The 18,322-nt window shown below is 53.4% G+C and overlaps 1 long non-coding RNA gene across 1 annotated transcript in view; it reads right to left on the bottom strand.

Moving 5' to 3' along the window:
- LOC140384912 (uncharacterized) overlaps positions 1 to 18,322 on the bottom strand; it is a 336,045-nt gene that overhangs the window by 98,256 nt on the left and 219,467 nt on the right. The window contains exon 2 of the long non-coding RNA XR_011933211.1: positions 1,160 to 1,248. This is a non-coding gene — a long non-coding RNA (uncharacterized lncRNA). The remainder of the gene's footprint in view (positions 1 to 1,159; positions 1,249 to 18,322) is intronic.

Raw genomic sequence — 18,322 nt, 5'->3', positions numbered from 1 at the left:
AGGACAAGGAGCAATCCAAAATAAAACTAATTAATAGCGGATGGGCCAATTGCAACGGCGTGAGAACAGCTCTGGCCCAGGTAAACTGCAGTGAACATTGGCAGGTAAATTTGTAACGGATATTACGATAGGGATGTTAGGAAACTGGATCCGCAAATGGGATCGAAGATGTAGTGGGCAATTTAAGGGTTAACGGACTGAGGGTAAAGCTGCTAGCACTGAGTCAGAGGTATACCCCAGATATGGCCTGAGTTACATTGTCCCATTCAGACTTCTCATTAATGGGAATAAGCAGGATACCCCTGTTCAGCTGGGGTGATTCTCTCAAGATACATTGTCCTCCAGGACACTCTGATCGGACCAGCTATTAGCCCATTACAGAGTCTGATGGCTTCTTTTGTCCATAATTGCATATTCACAGCATGACTCTGTTCTTTTGTGTAAACGGGAGTGGGCAATCAAAAGCCCAGATGACAATGATGAGTTCAAGTCTGGATACCCCTCAACAGAACCATTGTTTGAGGGGATGGACGGAGCTCAGAGAGAGAAAAGAATTCTGTTCGAACAGGTGAGGGCAGAAGGATTTGGAAAGCAGCTAGGAGAATTAACGAAAATGTACCACAAAGGCAGGATTTCAAAAAGAAGTCTGAAGGAGCTTCACTACCAGCAGGAATATGTTCTGTGAATGCAAATATCATTTTTGCCTCCTTGTCTAAGTGGAGTATAGAGCTGTATGTTCATTTTCCATGCTGTTTCATGGAAAATTGTATGTTAGAGTTAAGAATTACTTTTAAGTTGTTCTTGTTAGTTTTGAAGTTTAAAAGTTAAAATAGTGTTTTCCTTTTTGTTTTATTTGTAAAATGAAATGAAAATTAAATGAAATATTGTCACAAGTAGGCTTCAAATGAAGCTACTGTGAAAAGCCCCTAGTCGCCACATTCTGGCGCCTGTTCGGGGAGGCTGGTATGGGAATTGAACCGTGCTTCTGGTCTGCCTTGTTCTGCTTTCAAAGCCAGTGATGTAGCCCTGTGCTAAACCAGCCCCTTGGTTAAAATAACCAAGCCCTATTTCTTATGCAATCATTTCTGGAACAAATTGATCTTTTTCGCACAGTCTTACAAAATTAAAAAAGCTTTGCGGATCTGGCCCAGTATCTTACCTACTGTTGCGCTATCACCAGGACTCCGTAACACAGACAATGGATTCTCTTCAAAGAGGAGGTTGTTCAGGTACAGTTGATGAAAATTCCTACAAGGGGGAAAGAAAGGGCAAAGAATGTTGAAAATCCCGAGCGGACAAAACAGATAGAGAGTAAGTTGAAGAAGAAAGAGGGTGCATTTGATAAATCCCAGGGTGACAATACAAGTGAGAGCAGATTGAATATAGGAAGTTCAGAGGGGAAGTTAAAAAAGATGTAAGAGAAGGAAAGAGACAGTACAGGGAAATCACTAGAGAATGACACTAAGTTATGATGCTCCTTTGGAGAGACAGTGTAGACACAATGGGCCAAATGGCCTCCTCCTGTGCTGTAACAATTCAGTGATTCTATGAGTGTATGAGAAGAGATTGGCAGCTAACATAAAATGGAATCAAGTAGTCTCCTAAAGGCATCTAAAGAATAAAAATGTAATCAAAGGAGGGTTGGAAGTTTATTGCCAGTACCTCATAAATTTCCATCCTCTCTTACTGATCAAAAAGGGGGTTTACGCATGGAGGCATCGATAATAGCTGGGGTACTTCGCATCAGCCTTTACCAAAGAAGAAGATGTTGCAAAAGCCTTAGTGAAAGAGCAGATAGTTGAGGCAGTAAATGAGCTAAAATTTGGTGGAGGAGGTTTTAAAAATGCTGGCTGTACTTAAAGTTGATAAGGCACCACGAAATGCATCCATGGATAGTGAAGGAAATGAGGGTGGAAATTGAGGAGACACTGACCGTAATCATCCAATCCTCCGAAGACACACAGTTTGTGCCAGAGGATTGGAGAGCTGCAAATCTTACACCCTTGTTCCAAAAGGGGGTAAGGATAGGCCTAGCGAGTATAGGCCTGTCAGTCTAACCTTGGTGGTGTGAAAACTTTTAGAAACATTAATCTGGGAGAAAAATATCTTTTGATAAATATGGATTAAGGAAAACCAGCACAGGTTTGGTAAGGGCAAATCGTGTTTAATGAACTTGATTATGTTTTTTGATTAGATAACAGAATGGGTTGATGAGGGTAATGAACTTGATGTGCTGGTGTACATGGACTTTGAAAAGGTGTTTTGTGGCCATCTAAAATGGCCACCCGCAAAGGAGAATTGGAATTGTGGTCAGGTTGGGACACAGACGATACACAGCCCCTGTGTATTGTGCAGAGGAAACCAGACCTACACAGAAACTTGTACCTGCTAAAGGTCAATCACCGATTTCCCCAGGGCAATGGGACATAGATTGGAACATAGCAGCAGTAACAGACTCGGGGGTGCCTATTTACCTTATTTGCCTATGAGCCTTGGACAATAACAATTAGGATCCGCCCAGCTATCAAGGTACCCATCCCTAATTGGCCAGAATTGATTAGGGTGTTCGAAATCCTATTGATCCGTTAGATCCAGGGGTGGGACCGCCCAAAAGAGCACGAAAGAACGGAGGATAAGAGGAACTGCATGACCAACACTCGGTTTCTTTTGGGACCGGCCTCTGCCCCACCAACTGCAGCACATCAGCCAGCCAAGTTCAAGGATCCGCGATCGCTATCTGAAGGATGAGCCGCAGCCGAGACGTACCGGACGACTTCCAGCCGCCACATGTGGGGATTCAGACAAAGGCCTTGTCTAACCTGCACAGAGCCGGTTACTTGAAACTTAAGTAAAAGTCATTTAAGCTGTTAGGTATAGTTTAATGTGTATCACGCATAGAACCAAGCCTATGTTTAATAATAAATAGTAATTGAACTAATATACTGGTTGTGTGGTTTCATAGAGTTTCATAGAATTTACTGTGCAGAAGGAGGCCATTTGGCCCTTCGAGTTTGCACCGGCACTTGGAAAGAGCACCCTACCCAAGGGCAACACCTCCACCCTATCCCCATAACCCAGTAACCCCACCCAACACTAAGGGCAATTTTGGACACGAAGGGCAATTTATCATGGCCAATCCACCTAACCTGTACATCTTTGGACTGTGGAGGAAACATGAACACCCGAAGGAAACCCACGCACACACGGGGAGGATGTGCAGACTCCGCACAGACAGTGACCCAAGCCGGAATCGAACCTGGGACCCTGGAGCTGTGAAGCAGTTGTGCTATCCACAATGCTATCGTGCTCCCCGTATTGGTCATTTGTCCAATACACGGAACGATCTCACATCTTATGGTTATTATTAATAAAGATAAAAGAGCAACAGTTTGATAAAGTGCCACAGAACAGACATGTGTGCAAAGTGCCCATGGAATAAAAGAGGCAGTGGCAGCATTGATATGCAATCTCCGGAGTGACAGGAAACAGAGAGCAATGGTGAACTGTTTTCTTTGGACTGGTTTAAAGATATAGTGGGGTTCTCCAGGAATGGGATTAGGACCACTCCTTTTCTTGATCTATTTTAATGATTAAACTAGGATGCAGGACACAATTTCAAAATTTGACGATGACACAAAACTTGGAAGTATTGTGAACTGTGAGGATAGCAACAGATTTTAAGAGGACATAGACAGACAAGGAAGTAACGGGATGTGGGCGTTGCTGGGTAGGCCAGCATTTGTTGTCCATCCCTAATTGCCCTTGAGAAGGTGGAGTTTAACTTCCTTCTTGAACCGCTGCAGTCCATGTAGTGTAGGTCAATCCACAGTGCTGTTAGGGAGGGAGTTCCAGGATTTTGCCCTGGCGAAGGTGAAGGAACAGTAATATGTTTCCAAGTTAGGATGGTGAGTGACTTGGAGGTGAATCCCCAAATTGTGGTGTTCCCAGGTATCTGTTGCTCTTGTCCTTCTAGATGGTAGCGGTCGTGGGTTTGAAAGGTGCAGCCTTGGTGAGTTCTTGAAGTGCATCTTGGAGATGGTACACACGTCTGCTACTGTGCGTCGGTGGTGGAGGGTTTGAATGTTTGTGGAAGAGATGCTAATCAAGTGGGCTGCTTTGTCCTGGATGGTGTCGAGCTTCTTGAGTGTTGGTGGAGCTGCTCTCATCCAGGCAAGTGGGGAATATTCCATTACACTTCTGACGTGTGCCTTGTGCCTTGTGGCGGTGGACAGGCTTTGGGAACAGGCCCTGACCTGCTCTTGTGGCCACAGTACTAAAATATATTTTTAATTTGTTCATGGGATCTGGGCATGGCTGGCAGAGCCAGCATTTATTGCCCATCCCTGAGGGCACTCAAGAGTCTACCACATTACTGTGGATCTGGAGTCACATGTAGGCCAGTCCAGGTAAGGATGACAGATTTCCTTCCCTAAAAGACATTAGTGAACCAGATGGGTTTTCACCACAATCAGCAATGGTTTCCTGGTCACCTTTTAGACATTTATTTCCCGATTTTTATTAAATTCAAATTTCACGCTCTACCATGGCGGGATTCGAACCCCGATCCCCAGAGCATGACTCTGGGTCTCTGGATTACTAGTCCAGCGATACTACCATGGCACTGGCTCCTCAATTACTAGTCCAGTTCCCTTTCTATTCCAATTATGAGCACAACACTTTAGAAAATATATTACGGCATTAGAGAAGGTGGAGAAAAGGTTTATGAGAATAGTAACTGGGACTTCAATTACAAGGTTGGATTGGTGAAGCTTAGCCTGGAGAAGTTTGAGAGTTTCTGGCAACTTCTGATATCATGAGGGGTCTGGACAGAGCAGAGACGGGGTAAATGTTACTGTCCTGCCTGCCATAGGCATCGCCATGGGCAGGACGGGAAATTTGAAAGATCATTGAAAGGTCTGTTGGCCTCGGGCAGGAATTTCCCGTCTTGGGCAGGACTGGAAAATCCCGCCCAGGGCGAAACTGTCCTCATCGGAGAAAAGTTCAAGAACCAGAGGGCACCAATTAAGGTGATTGGCAAATGATCCAGAAAAGACATGGGGGGGGCGGAATCCTTTTCAGCAGCAGGTGGATAGGAACTGGAATACATTGCCTGGGAAGATGGTGGAGGTAGATAGAGTTATGGCTTTCAAATGTGAATTGGTTAATTATCTGAAGGGAATAAAGTTGCAGGGCTGTGGGGAAAAGGTCGGAGAGTGGGACCAAGTGAGTTGTTCTTGCAGAGAACCAGCATGAACAAGACAGTCTGAATGACCTCCTTCTGCACTCCAACCACTCTTCTGTTCTATGAATCTCTATGTGCAGTCACTTGTTACATAAGCAAATACAACAGCTAATTTGCACTTGGCAAGGTCACAAGAACAGCAAATGTTTGAATGGCCAGTGAACAAGTTTTCATTAGCGTGGAGGAATATTGAGCAAGACATCAGGGGAGCCCCCTTGCATTTCTTCAAACAGTGCCACAAAGCTCTGTACATCCACTTGATCAGGAAGATGGTTCAATGCTTCATCTGAAAGATAACACCTCCGATTACGACATGCCCCTCAGTATAGTACTGACAGTGTCAGCATGAATGATGTGTTCAGGTGTGTACTGGAGCTTGAACCTGCAAATCTTTGACTCTGAGGCGAGAGGTTTATGCTGGCAGCGCAGGCAAGAAATTAATCCAACCACTTCCCAGTGGAATTCTGTATGATGATGGGCGCTTGATATTATAATTACTTCCCCATTCAGCTGTCAAACACCATATAGCTTCATAATCTTTGCAAAGCATCTGTACACTCCAATGTGTATGGGGTGCCGATTAAAATGGTTGCAGCATCTATTGAGAGCACAAACAAATTAATAGCCATTCTTGTCTCATTTTGCTCTCAAGTATTGGCCCTTGAACTAAACAAGCAAACAATTTAATGGTTTGCACATTCCATACAGCCGTCAGACAACATCATGAATGGATAAAGTTGCCGCTCATTGTTAATTGTGACACACTCACATAATAATCACAGTGCATTCTTAGCAAACCTTTACGAGATGAGATGTTGAAAAGTCTGGTGTGATATTTAAGGCTGACACCAAGTTCATTACTCTGTTAATTAAAGAGCTGAATACCACCTTTCTTTGAACACTGGGATGAAACTTGGGTTTATGATTGACATTCTTATTTAAATACAAGTCAGCTTTCACTCCAAAAGAATTAACATAGAAAGAAGCCATTCAGCCCATCATGCCATCCAATTAGTCCCACTTCCCTGCTCTTTTTGCGTAACCCAAGAAATATTTTCTTTTTAGCTTTTTATCCAATTCCCCTTTCAAAGTTACAATTGATTCTACTTCCAGTTCACTTCCAGACAATTGTTTCAGATTGTAACAACTCACTGCTGGATACAATTCCTCCTCAAATCTCCTCTGGATCTTTTGCCAATGACCTTAAATCTTTATCCTCCGATTATCAGCCTGCTGCCAGTGGAAACAATTTCTCCTTATTTGTTTAAAATCTTAATCATTTTTAGCATCTCTATTAAACAACTCCGGCGTCGGGGCAAGCGAGTATTGGCGGTCCACCTCAAGGTAGGCATTCACCAGTCTCTGCCTCTCCACACTTCCACGCTTCTCTTTATAGAATTTACAGTGCCGAAGGAGGCCATTCGGCCCATCGAGTCTGCACCGGCTCTTGGAAAGAGCACCCTACCCAAGGTCAACACCTCCACCCTATCCCTATAACCAGTAACCCCACCCAACACTAAGGACAATTTTGGACACTAAGGACAATTTATCATGGCCAATCCACCTAACCTGCACATCTTTGGACTGTGGGAGGAAACCGGAGCACCCGGAGGAAACCCACGCACACACGGGGAGGATGTGCAGACTCCGCACAGACAGTGACCCAAGCCGGAATCGAACCTGGGACCCTGGAGCTGTGAAACAATTTTGCTATCCACAATGCTACCGTGTGCCCTATAAGAGATTATCTCCCCCTTCATAACCACCAGCAATTTGGTATCATCCGCAAATTTTGACATCATGCCTCCAATTTACAAATTGGTCAAATTGGCGAATAACAGTGATCCCAGAACTGGTCCTTACAGGGTACTACTTCCCATCTTCTGTCAGCTTGAGTGGCTTCTGAAAAGCTCCCTACAGTCTTCTGTTTTGTAGCCATCTTTCAATCCATTCTGCTACCTGATCCCTAACTCCACATGCCCTATCCATCAACACAATTCTCTTCTGTGGCACCTTTTCCAAGGCCTTCTAAAAGTCTATGAATTCCACAACAACTGCATTCCGAACCTCAGCAGAATCCCTTTCGTCATCCTGTCCTTTCGTGTTTAAGCACCTTGCCTTGTACCTTTTCCATCAGATTCAATTTTATCCTTACTTCTGTATTTATCCATGTCATCTCATTCTTGGCTCGTTTGTTCTTACTTTTAGTGCAATATGTTTCTCTTGAACTGTATTGATTTTTCCATTAAATATTGGCCACTGTTCTTTCACTTCTCTGTCTGTCGATATTTTTCTTCAATTTCTCATGCTTCGTTCCATACCCATTCGCTCATGCTTGGCTTTTTTCCCAATCTTTTGCTGTGTACTTTGTACTATCTACATCTTTCACAATCGTTACCTTAAGCCTTATAGTGTAATCATTACTCCCTAGATGTTTTCTCATGCTTATTTCCGTTATCTCTTTCGGTTCATTTCCCATTATTAGGCCTCCTGCCTAATTGCGCTTCTTGCATTTTATGTTAGAAAGAAGAATTTACAGGCTGTAAACAAAATCCATCATCACCAACAGCTTGCATTTATATAGCCCTTTAACATAGTAAAATGTCCCAAGGTAGTTCACAGGAGCATGATTTGACACTGAGCCACATAAAGAGCTACTAACAAAGCTGATCAAGTGCTTCATCAGAGACGTAGGTTTTACAGAGTGTCTTCAAGGAGCAGAGAAAGATAGAGAGATGAAGAGGTTCAGGGAGCGATTTCGACAACTTAGGGTCTCAGCAGCTGAAGATAAAGTCTTAAACATTCGTTCTCCCAGCCAACTTTCTTTGGGAAGAATTTTAATCAACCATGACAATAATTCTGGCTGTTTCACTCATTTAGATATTTTCTTACATATAGACTCAGCACCTTTATTTTATAATCCAAAATGCATAGGAACACAGGAAAAGGATGAGGTAGAAGATTCAAAACGTTACTTCTGTTTTTCTTTCCACAAATACTGATAGACCTGCTGAGTTTATCCAGCATTTTCTGTTTTTAGTTCAGATTTCCAGCACCCGTAGTATTCTGCATTTATTACAAGGAAGAGGTGATTCAGTTCCTGGTGCCAATTCCACTGTTCAAATAAATCACGGCAGACCTGCACCAGAATTCCATTTGGCAACCTTATTCCATATTCCTTGATGCCCTCACCTTATAAAAATGTCTTGATCCCAGTCTAGGAATTTCAAACCCCACTCGCTACCTCAGTCATCCATCCCACCAGCCCGACAGCCCATTGGGTGAGTGATTCCCGAAGCTTCCACCACCCTTTTATGCGCAAGAGTGATCTCTCTGCTTAATGGGCCAGTTTTAATTTAATTTTGTTCTGCATTTTGTGTTGTATTGCACAACCCCCTCCAAACCCCCACTCACCGTAGAAATGTTTGAGCTGCTCTCAAATAATGTTTCCCTCATAATGACCGGTGCATCATTTGTAGCTTAACGCCTACTAGAGATAATCAGGCAGTGTTAGATATGAACTAATTGTCACCCAATATCGACTGTGATGCATATTTTATATTTATAGCACATTTCTAATAAACTCTTGTAAAGTAAGAAGCTAAAAAAACAAACATGATATTTAAGGATGACTTGAAGTTCACTGTTCCATTAATTAGGAAGCTGAAATTCATGCCTCTGTACACATTGAAAGGAGGCATGTATTTGTTAGTTGTGTTCAAGGTGAGCATAACGAGATGAAACTCATTAAGTGCATAAATTAGATTATCTTTTAAGGGGTGGTGCTACATAAGGAGTTACTACAAAATCTAGGAATACCTTGTCTTCCAAAGATTTTGGACAGTTGATATTGAGAAATCCGATGTACCTCAGAATGATATTGCCCGAACTGTTTTAAGTGGGTCAAAACATCCATAGTAGATATTGAGTCAAAATAAGAATGCATTAAGAATTCTCTTATGTGTGCAGCAATTGTATTCCTGAACTGTGATATGCCGCCTGGTAAGAAATCATTGCATTTCTATAATACCTTGAATGACCCCAAAGAATCCCCCAAACACTTCACAGCCTTTTGAAGTCTGGTCACTCATATGGGGAGTCATTCTCCGACCCCCCAGAGGGTTGGAGAATGGCCGTTGGCCGCCGTGAATCCCGCCCCCGCCGGTTGCCGAAGTCTCCGAAGGGAGAAAAGTCGGCGGGGTGTTAATGTCGCCGCTGCCGCGGAGAATGTCACGGGTCTGCGCAAGGCAGCCGATTTTCGGCCTGCCGATATTCTCCCTTCCGGATGGGCCGAAGTCCCGTTGACGTGATGACCGTTCACGTCGACGTAAATTAAACCTCCTTTTCATCGGCGTGAACCTGTGCTCCAGGTTCACGCCGACCAGCGTGGAGGTGAGTGACGGCCTGGGGGGTTGGCTCTGGGCAGGCAATGGCGTGGCCGCAGTCTGAATGCGTGAGGAGAGGTGTGTCTCGGGTTGTGTGTGTGTGTGTGCGGCGGGGGGGTGGTTAGAGTAGGCTGGGCTCCGGGGGAGTGCCGGGAGGGGGTCCGTGCCGGGGAGGTGGATGGGGGGTCCGTGCCGGGGTGGAGGTTGGGGGGGGGGGGTCCGTGCCGTGCCGGGGTGGAGGTTGGGGGGGGTCCGTGCTGGGGTGGAGGTTGGGGGGGGTCCGTGCCGGGGTGAGGTGGGGGGGGGGGTCCGTGCCGGGGTGGAGGTTGGGGGGGGGGGGTCCGTGCCGGGGTGGAGGTTGGGGGGGGTCCGTGCCGGGGTGGAGGTTGGGGGGGTCCGTGCTGGGGTGGAGGTTGGGGGGGGTACGTGCCAGGGTGAGGTTGGGGGGGGGGGGTCCGTGCCGGGGTGGAGGTTGGGGGGGGGTCCGTGCCGGGGTGGAGGTTGGGGGGGGGGGGTCCGTGCCGGGGTGGAGGTTGGGGGGGGGTCCGTGCCGGGGTGAGGTTGGGGGGGGGGTCCGTGCCGGGGTGGAGGTTGGGGGGGGCTCCGTGCCGTGCCGGGGTGGAGGTTGGGGGGGGTCCGTGCTGGGGTGGAGGTTGGGGGGGGGGGGTCCGTGCTGGGGTGGAGGTTGGAGGGGGGGGGTCCGGTCCGGGATGGAGGTTGGGGGGGGGGTCCGTGCCGGGGTTGAGGTTGGGGGGGGTCCGTGCCGTGCCGGGGTGGAGGTTGGGGGGGGGTCCGTGCTGGGGTGGAGGTGGGGGGGGGGGTCCGTGCCGGGGTGAGTTTGGGGGGGGGGTCCGTGCCAGGGTGGAGGTTGGGGGGGGGGGGGGTCCGTGCCGTGCCGGGGTGGAGGTTGGGGGGTGGTCCGTGCTGGGGTGGAGGTTGGGGGGGGGTCCGTGCCGGGGTGAGGTTGGGGGGGGTCCGTGCCGGGGTGGAAGTTGGGGGGGGGGGTCCGTGTTGGGGTGGAGGTTGGGGGTGGTCCGTGCCGAGGACGGAGATGGGAGGGCAAGTGAGTTGGTCCACCTGGCCAGGTGCCAGCCTCCAACAGTTGGACCCATGCGGTCCATGCCACCTGGCTGGGGGGAGGAGGGGATATGGGCAATGACGACATGTCGTCGTTCCCCTCCCCCCCCACCAGGCCGTCATGTTTTCAGATCATCCAGCGATGTTGGCCGCCGTGGTGGCAGCCGCTCATGCCTATGTTGCCCTGGATGAGGAGGAGGAGGAGCGTGCCAGAGAGGCGGCGCAGGCTGCCGCAGAGGGGCAGGCGGCAGCCGCCCAGGCTGGAGGGACACCTGACCGACAGGACGAGGAGGGGGAGGAGAACGTCGCGGCCCCACGGCAACGGAGGCACCCGAGGGCGCCCCGTGTGTACCGGCCCCGGCAGTCATACCAGGACCTCACGGACCGGGAATGCAGGAGGAGACTCCGGATGAGCCGGGAAACCGTGGCACACATCTGCCACCTGCTGGCACACCTGTCACCGCGTGGCACTGGCGGGGGACACCCTCTCCCCGTGTCCGTCAAGGTTACGGTGGCCCTGAACTTTTATGCAATGGGGTCATTCCAGGCACCGAATGGGGACCTGTCCGGCATATCGCAGACATCGGTGCACCGGTGCATCCGGGCAGTGACAGATGCCCTATATGCCATGGCGCACCGCTACATCCGCTTCCCCGTGGACCGGGCCAGCCAAGATGCCCGGGCAGTGGGCTTCTCTGCCGTGGCCGGGTTCCCCATGGTCCAGGGCGCGATCGATGGGATGCACGTCGCCGTGCGGCCACCTGCAGATAACAGGGCCGTGTTCACTAATAGGAAGGGGACCTATTCGATGAACGTAGAGGTGGTCTGCGACCACCGCATGATGATCCTGCACGTCTGCGCCCGTCACCCAGGCAGTGTACACGACTCATTCGTGTTGTCGCGGTCATCCATCCCCGGCATGTACGAGGGACGCCATCCCCGGCTGAGGGGCTGGTTGCTAGGCGACAGGGGCTACCCATTGCGATCGTGGCTGATGACGCCTATACGGAGGCCAAGCAATGAGGCGGAGAACCGCTACAATGATGCCCATGTAGCGACAAGGGGAGTGATCGAGAGGTGCTTTGGCGTGCTGAAGATGCGTTTCAGGTGCCTGGACCTCTCTGGGGGCGCCCTCCAGTATCGGTCAGATAGGGTCGGCCGCATCATTGTGGTGTGCTGCGTCCTGCACAACATAGCCCAGCAGAGGGGCGATGTGCCGCAGGCAGAGGAGGGCGGAGTGGAGGAGCAGCAGGAAGAGGCCCAGTCCTCCCAGATGAGGGGGATGGGGGCAATGGTCAGGGCAGACGGGGTAGACACAGGCGGGTGGCTGTCCACCGTTACCGGCTGGCCCAGCGGGCACGGGACAGACTGATAGGCGCCCGCTTCACCTACTAGATGGGCGTGAGAATCGGGTAGTATGGCCACAGACCGCACACTATGGCAACAGCCGACCACCCACACCCCCCACCCATCCACCCACCCAGCACCCTCACCCCCCTCCCCAACCCCACCCACCCCACCCGCAAGCACACCACCCCCCCCCCCCCCTCCTCCATTGCCGATCCACCTGCGTGCGGCACAACGGGCCGGGCTCACACAGTTGCGGGTGGACGCGTGTCTATCGCAGGCCATGGAGGATGATGACAACCCGCCCTGCGATGAGCTCCTGGCTCTACATCGTTGAACTATGTCTGACCCATGGCCACAGTACCACCATCCACCCGGACCATCCCTGCATGCGGCTGTGACACTGCAGCGCACGGTCCCGTCCTCTGCCCGGGGGATGTTGATGGCGGCCCAGGGGGAACGGGGCAGACTCACCTGGGGCTGAGGTAAGACCACCCCTCACACACACACCTGCGCTCAACGTACATGACACCCCCGCACACTTTGGACAGAGCACAAAGGCAGCTTCGGTAGGTGTAACATTGACTTTAATAACCAAAGGAGTTCATGCACATGCCCTAGCCCCTAAAACTCATCTGTGCCCTGCACCCGTGCCAACTTACTCAGTGTCTAATAGTTTGGCCTTACGGGCCCTTTGACTACGTCTACGTGGTTCCCCAGACGGTACAGCAGAACTGGAGGTGGACTCCTGTGATTCCTGCCCTCTGACACTGGATCCCTTTGGCGGCCGTTTCCTGGGGCGTCCTGGCCTAGATGGGCCGGGCCAGGCTGCGGCCCGGGCGACTGGGATGGCGAGCTGCCAGCCTATCCTGCCCGTTGCCCACCCGATGCACTTGGGACGGAAGGGGGGGGGGGTGGGGAGTCCAAGGTGTCGCGGTGTACCGGGACCTCCCCTCCAGAGGGAACCGGGACGGACCACACCACCTCCTCCCTCAGGGTGCCCGATGGCCCCCAGGCCTCTACATGGGTGGGGGATGCGAACGGACTGGCCATCCGACGCCCCCCCCGACATCTGGCGCTGCCAGTCCTGGAGGCCCGTGCTGGTATCGACAGGGGTCTGCAGGTTTGCAGCCATGGAGCCCAGGGGGTTGGCAAACCCTGTCTGTGACAGTGCGACGCCGGCTCGCACATGGCCACTGGCGCCGATGCCCTCAGCGATGGCCTGCAGAGACTGGGCCATGGCCTGCTGAGACTGGGCCATGGCCTGCAGAGACTGGGCTATGGCGTTGAGCGCCTCTGCCATCTGGCGCTGGCACTGGCTCATGGCCTCCTGTGAGAGGGCAGCTATTTCCTGGGCCACAGACGCCGCCTGCACTGAAGGCCCAGGCCTCGCAAACCGTTCCCCATGTCTGACACCGTCGCACCCATTGCCTCCACCGCGGACGCCACCCGTGCGGTGTCGGCCTGGGTGGCACGCATGACCGGCACCACTCCCAGCTCCTGGACGCGGGTGGACTCCTCCACCTGCGACCGCAGCCGCCGCAAGCCACCCTCTTCGCTCGTCTCCGGGTCGGTGGTTGCATCGGATCTATGTGTGGGTGTGGTAACTGCAGGAACCCGGGATCCATCTGGGCGGCAGATGTTCACTTGGGCTGGGCTGCCCTCCGACCGCCCGGCCCCTCTGCTGCTCCTACCTCCACCTGCTGTACCGGGACGGCTGTGTTGTGCGCACCAGTGAGTGTACCAGACGCCTCATTACTAAAGTGCCCAACCGTGGCGAGTGTTTCTGCGATGGTGGAGGGTGTTGGTGACAGCAGTGGCGTTGTGTCGTGCTCTTCGTCCCACTCTGAGTCCATGGCACTTTGGGGTGGGGGTTCGTCTCCACCCACCCACTCTGAGTCACTGTCCGGTATTTCGTCTTCCTGGGTAGTGCTGTCCCGGGTAGTGGTGTCCTGGGTAGTGGTGTCCTGGGTAGTGGTGTCCAGGGTAGTGGTGTCCAGGGTAGTGGTGTCCTGGCTCGGATGTGACGGGGGCCTGTGGCTGCCCCCCTCGTCGCTGGGTGGTCGCTCCCGCACGTGACGGGGGTGTCGTCTCCCTCTTGCTCCAGGTCTCTCCGTCTCCAGTGGTGTGCGAGGGACATCCTGCGGGCGTCGCATGCTCGTGGGTGCGGGTCTCTCCGTCTCCTGTGGTCTCCGAGGGGCAACCTGCGGGCGTCGCATGCTGGAGGGTCCGGGTCTCTCCGTCTCCCGTGGTGTGCGAGGGGCATCCTGCGGGCGTCGCATGCTGGAGGGTGCGGGTCTCTCCGTCTCCCGTGGTCTCCGAGGGGCATCCTGCGGGCGTCGCATGCTGGAGGGTGCGGGTCTCTCCGTCTCCTGTAGTCTCCGAGGGGCATCCTGCGGGCGTCGCATGCTCGTGGGTGCGGGTCTCTCCGTCTCCTGTGGTCTCCGAGGGGCAACCTGCGGGCGTCGCATGCTGGAGGGTCCGGGTCTCTCCATCTCCCGTGGTCTCCGAGGGGCATCCTGCGGGCGTCGCATGCTGGAGGGTGCGGGTCTCTCCGTCTCCCGTGGTCTCCGAGGGGCATCCTGCGGGCGTCGCATGCTGGAGGGTGCGGGTCTCTCCGTCTCCTGTAGTCTCCGAGGGGCATCCTGCGGGCGTCGCATGCTGGAGGGTCCGGGTCTCTCCGTCTCCTGTGGTCTCCGAGGGGCATCCTGCGGGCGGTCTGCATCTGCGGGGATGGGTGCCTGGACGTTTGGTCCTGCGATACACAATGAAGCATGCATGATTAGACATCAGGCAGTGATCAGGTGATACGGGGGAGGGGGATATAGGGGAGGGGGGATATGGGGACGGGCTGTCGATGGCTCACTCGCTAGTACGCCCCCGACCTCTGCATCAGCTATCTCCCGGTCCTCAGGTCCGCCAGCCAGTTCCAGTGCCCTTTCCTCGTGTACGGTCAGTGGCCTCTCATCAGCGGGCCCTCCTCCAGTCCTCACATGCTCCCTATTGTTGTGTGCGCGCTTCTCCTGCGGGGGGGGGGCATGGGTAAAAGGCAACACTGTTAGGCAGGTATATGAATGCACGCCATCGGTTGCGCGTGCATTGCAAAGGTTAAGGTTAGGGCTGGATTCACTTGGGGATATGGGGGAGGGGGGATATGGGGGAGGGGGGATATGGGGGAGGGGGGATATGGGGGAGGGGGGATATGGGGGAGGGGGGATATGGGGGAGGGGGGATATGGGGGAGGGGGGATATGGGGGTGGGGGGATATGGGGGAGGGGGGATATGGGGGAGGGGGGATATGGGGGAGGGGGGATATGGGGGAGGGGGGATATGGGGGAGGGGGGATATGGGGGAGGGGGGATATGGGGGAGGGGGGATATGGGGAGGGGGGGATATGGGGGAGGGGGGGATATGGGGGAGGGGGGAATATGGGGGAGGGGGGATATGGGGGAGGGGGGGATATGGGGAGGGGGGGGATATGGGGGAGGGGGGATATGGGGGAGGGGGGATATGGGGGATATGGGGGAGGGGGGATATGGGGGAGGGGGGATATGGGGGAGGGGGGATATGGGGGAGGGGGGATATGGGGGAGGGGGGATATGGGGGAGGGGGGATATGGGGGAGGGGGGATATGGGGGAGGGAGGATATGGGGGAGGGAGGATATGGGGGAGGGGGGATATGGGGGAGGGGGGATATGGGGGAGGGGGGATATGGGGAGGGGGGATATGGGGGAGGGGGGGATATGGGGGACTCACCCTGCCTGCTCTGACGAGGTTGTTCACCTTCTTGTGGCACTGGGTGCCTGTCCGTTGTGTCAGGGCCACAGCCTCTGCCTCTTGCCGGCCTCTGCCACTTCCCTCCACAGACGCCGGCTGTGGTGTGGGGCAACTCTGCGGCCGTGCCCGGGATACAGGGCGTCCCTCCTCTGCTCCACCGCGTCCAGGAGCGCCTCCACATCGCGTGACTCGAACCTCGGGGCTGAGCGACGGCCAGCCATCCAGTCGGGTGTTGCGGTCGGGTGTTCCGGTCGGGTGGGGGGGGAGCAGCGCGGCCTTATGAGCCGTCACGCCGTGCAGCGCATATGACGCTGCACGGCGTGAACCACTGCGCAAGCGCGGATCCCGTTACGTCGCTGCTAGCCCATTTCGGGCCGGAAACTATCGACCCATTTTTCCGACGTGATGCAAGTCGGATTTGCACCGTTTTTTGCGCCGATCGGCGGACTTTCCGCCGATAACGGAGAATTTCGCCCATGATATAGGAAACATGGCAACCAATTTGCTCAAAGGAAAGTCCCAAGAAGCAGCAATCAAATAAATGGTAAATGGTTGAATGACAAATATTGGCCAGGAAACCAGGGAGAATGCCCCTGTTCTTCTTTGAACAAGTGCAGAATGTCCATCTGCGATTTAACATCTTGGGCGAAATTCTCCGGTATCGGCGCGATGTCCGCCGACCGGCGCCAAAAACAGTGCAAATCAGTCTGGCATCGCGCCGCCCCTAAGGTGCGGAATCCTCCGCATCTTGGGGGGCCGAGCCGTAACCTTGAGGAGCTAGGCCCGCGCCGGACTGATTTCCACCCCGCCAGCTGGTGGAAGTGCCCCGCCAGCTGGCGCGGAAATGACACTGCCGGGCGGCGCATGCGTGGGAGCATAAGCGGTCGCTCACGGCATCCCCGTGCATGCGCTGTGGAGGGAGTCTCTTCCGCCTCCGCCATGGTGGAGACCGTGGCGAAGGCGGAAGGAAAAGAGTGCCCCCATGGCACAGGCCCGCCCGCGGATCGGTGGGCCCCGATCGCGGGCCAGGCCACCGTGGGGGCAACCCCGGGGCCAGATCGCCCCGCGCCCCCCCCAGGACCCCGGAGCCCACCCGCGCCGCCTTGTCCCGCAGGTAAGGTAGGTGGTTTAATCTACGCCGGCGGGACAGGCATTCTAGCAGCGGGACTTCGGCCCATCTGGGCCGGAGAATCGCGGGGGGGGGGGGGCCTGCCAACCGGCGATTCCCGCCCCTGCCGAATCTCCGGTGCCGGAGAATTCGGCAACTGGCGGGGGCGGTATTCACGCCAGCCCCCGGTGATTCTCCGACCCAGCGGGGGGTCGGAGAATCTCGCCCCTTGTTTGAAAGATGGCACCTCCGACTATGCAACACTTCCTCAGTGCTGCACTGGAAGCGTCAGCAGAGATATGTGCCATTTAACCCAATGAGTCACTGTTGGTGTCAACACACCACACAAGTCTCCTCCCATTCAATCTATTTCATCTCAGTCTTTCAGCAGCTCTTTCCATTACCTTTGCTCTGATGTACTCATCTAATTTCATTTGGAAAGCCTCTAAGATATTTGCATCAACCACTGCCGATGGTGCATATTTCCACATTTTAACCATTTTCTGAGCTGGACTTGAATAATATTCTGCCTGGAGTCACTGTGCCATGGCTGGAATAGTTTTGTGATTTTATTGATGCCACCAAACATGTAACTTTCCCCTGCTGGTCAATTTAAAAGAGAGATTAAACCATGGGTGCGATCTAACGGCAGCGTCCTGCCAGGCGCGAATCCACACAATCCAGTTGGATCGTGGGAGGCGCTGAAATCGGGAGCGGCGGTGGACAGCGATTGGTGTCTGATCTAACTGGCCCACCCCCGTTGGTGAGTTCCGAATCCCTCTGCAACATGTTCAGAAACTAATAATTACTAATTAACGTCAATCTCCATTTCATTCGCAGGGCATACCCCCTATCTAACGGCTTCGCATGACCTAAACGGCTCCCCAGCAAGCGGTCATGTGGGCGCCACCTTGTAGAATCATAGAATTTAGTGCAGAAGGAAGGCCATTCGACCCATTGAGTCTGCACTGGCTCTTGGAAAGAGCACCCTCCTTCAGCCCACGCCTACACCCGATCCCCGAAACCCAGTAACCCCTACTACTGGTACTGGTGCTAGTAGTAGTCCACACAAAGGTGGACCAGGCATCACGGTGCCTGGAAGGTATCCCAGGCCATTGGAGATCCCAGGATGGTCAGGAGCAGCGCAGGGTGGCACCCTGACTTTCTCTGGCACCTAGGCACCTTGGTACTGCCAGGCTGGAACATTGGCAGGTGCCAATGTGCCTGGGTGGCACTGCCAGGCTGGAAGAAGCACTGCCAGGGTGGCACCGCCAAGGGCCAGGGCCTTAGACGGCCATGCTCATGACAGGAAGGTTGATGGAGGAGTTATGAAGTGTGGGGGGAGGGGAGGGGAGGTTGGGGGGTGAAGGGTGGGGGTGGGGCAAA

Source organism: Scyliorhinus torazame, chromosome 10, assembly GCF_047496885.1.
Source record: "Scyliorhinus torazame isolate Kashiwa2021f chromosome 10, sScyTor2.1, whole genome shotgun sequence".
Taxonomy (NCBI): Eukaryota; Metazoa; Chordata; class Chondrichthyes; order Carcharhiniformes; family Scyliorhinidae; genus Scyliorhinus; species Scyliorhinus torazame.
Note: the sequence above shows the minus strand (reverse complement) of the source record. Positions and strands in the feature narration are given on the sequence as shown.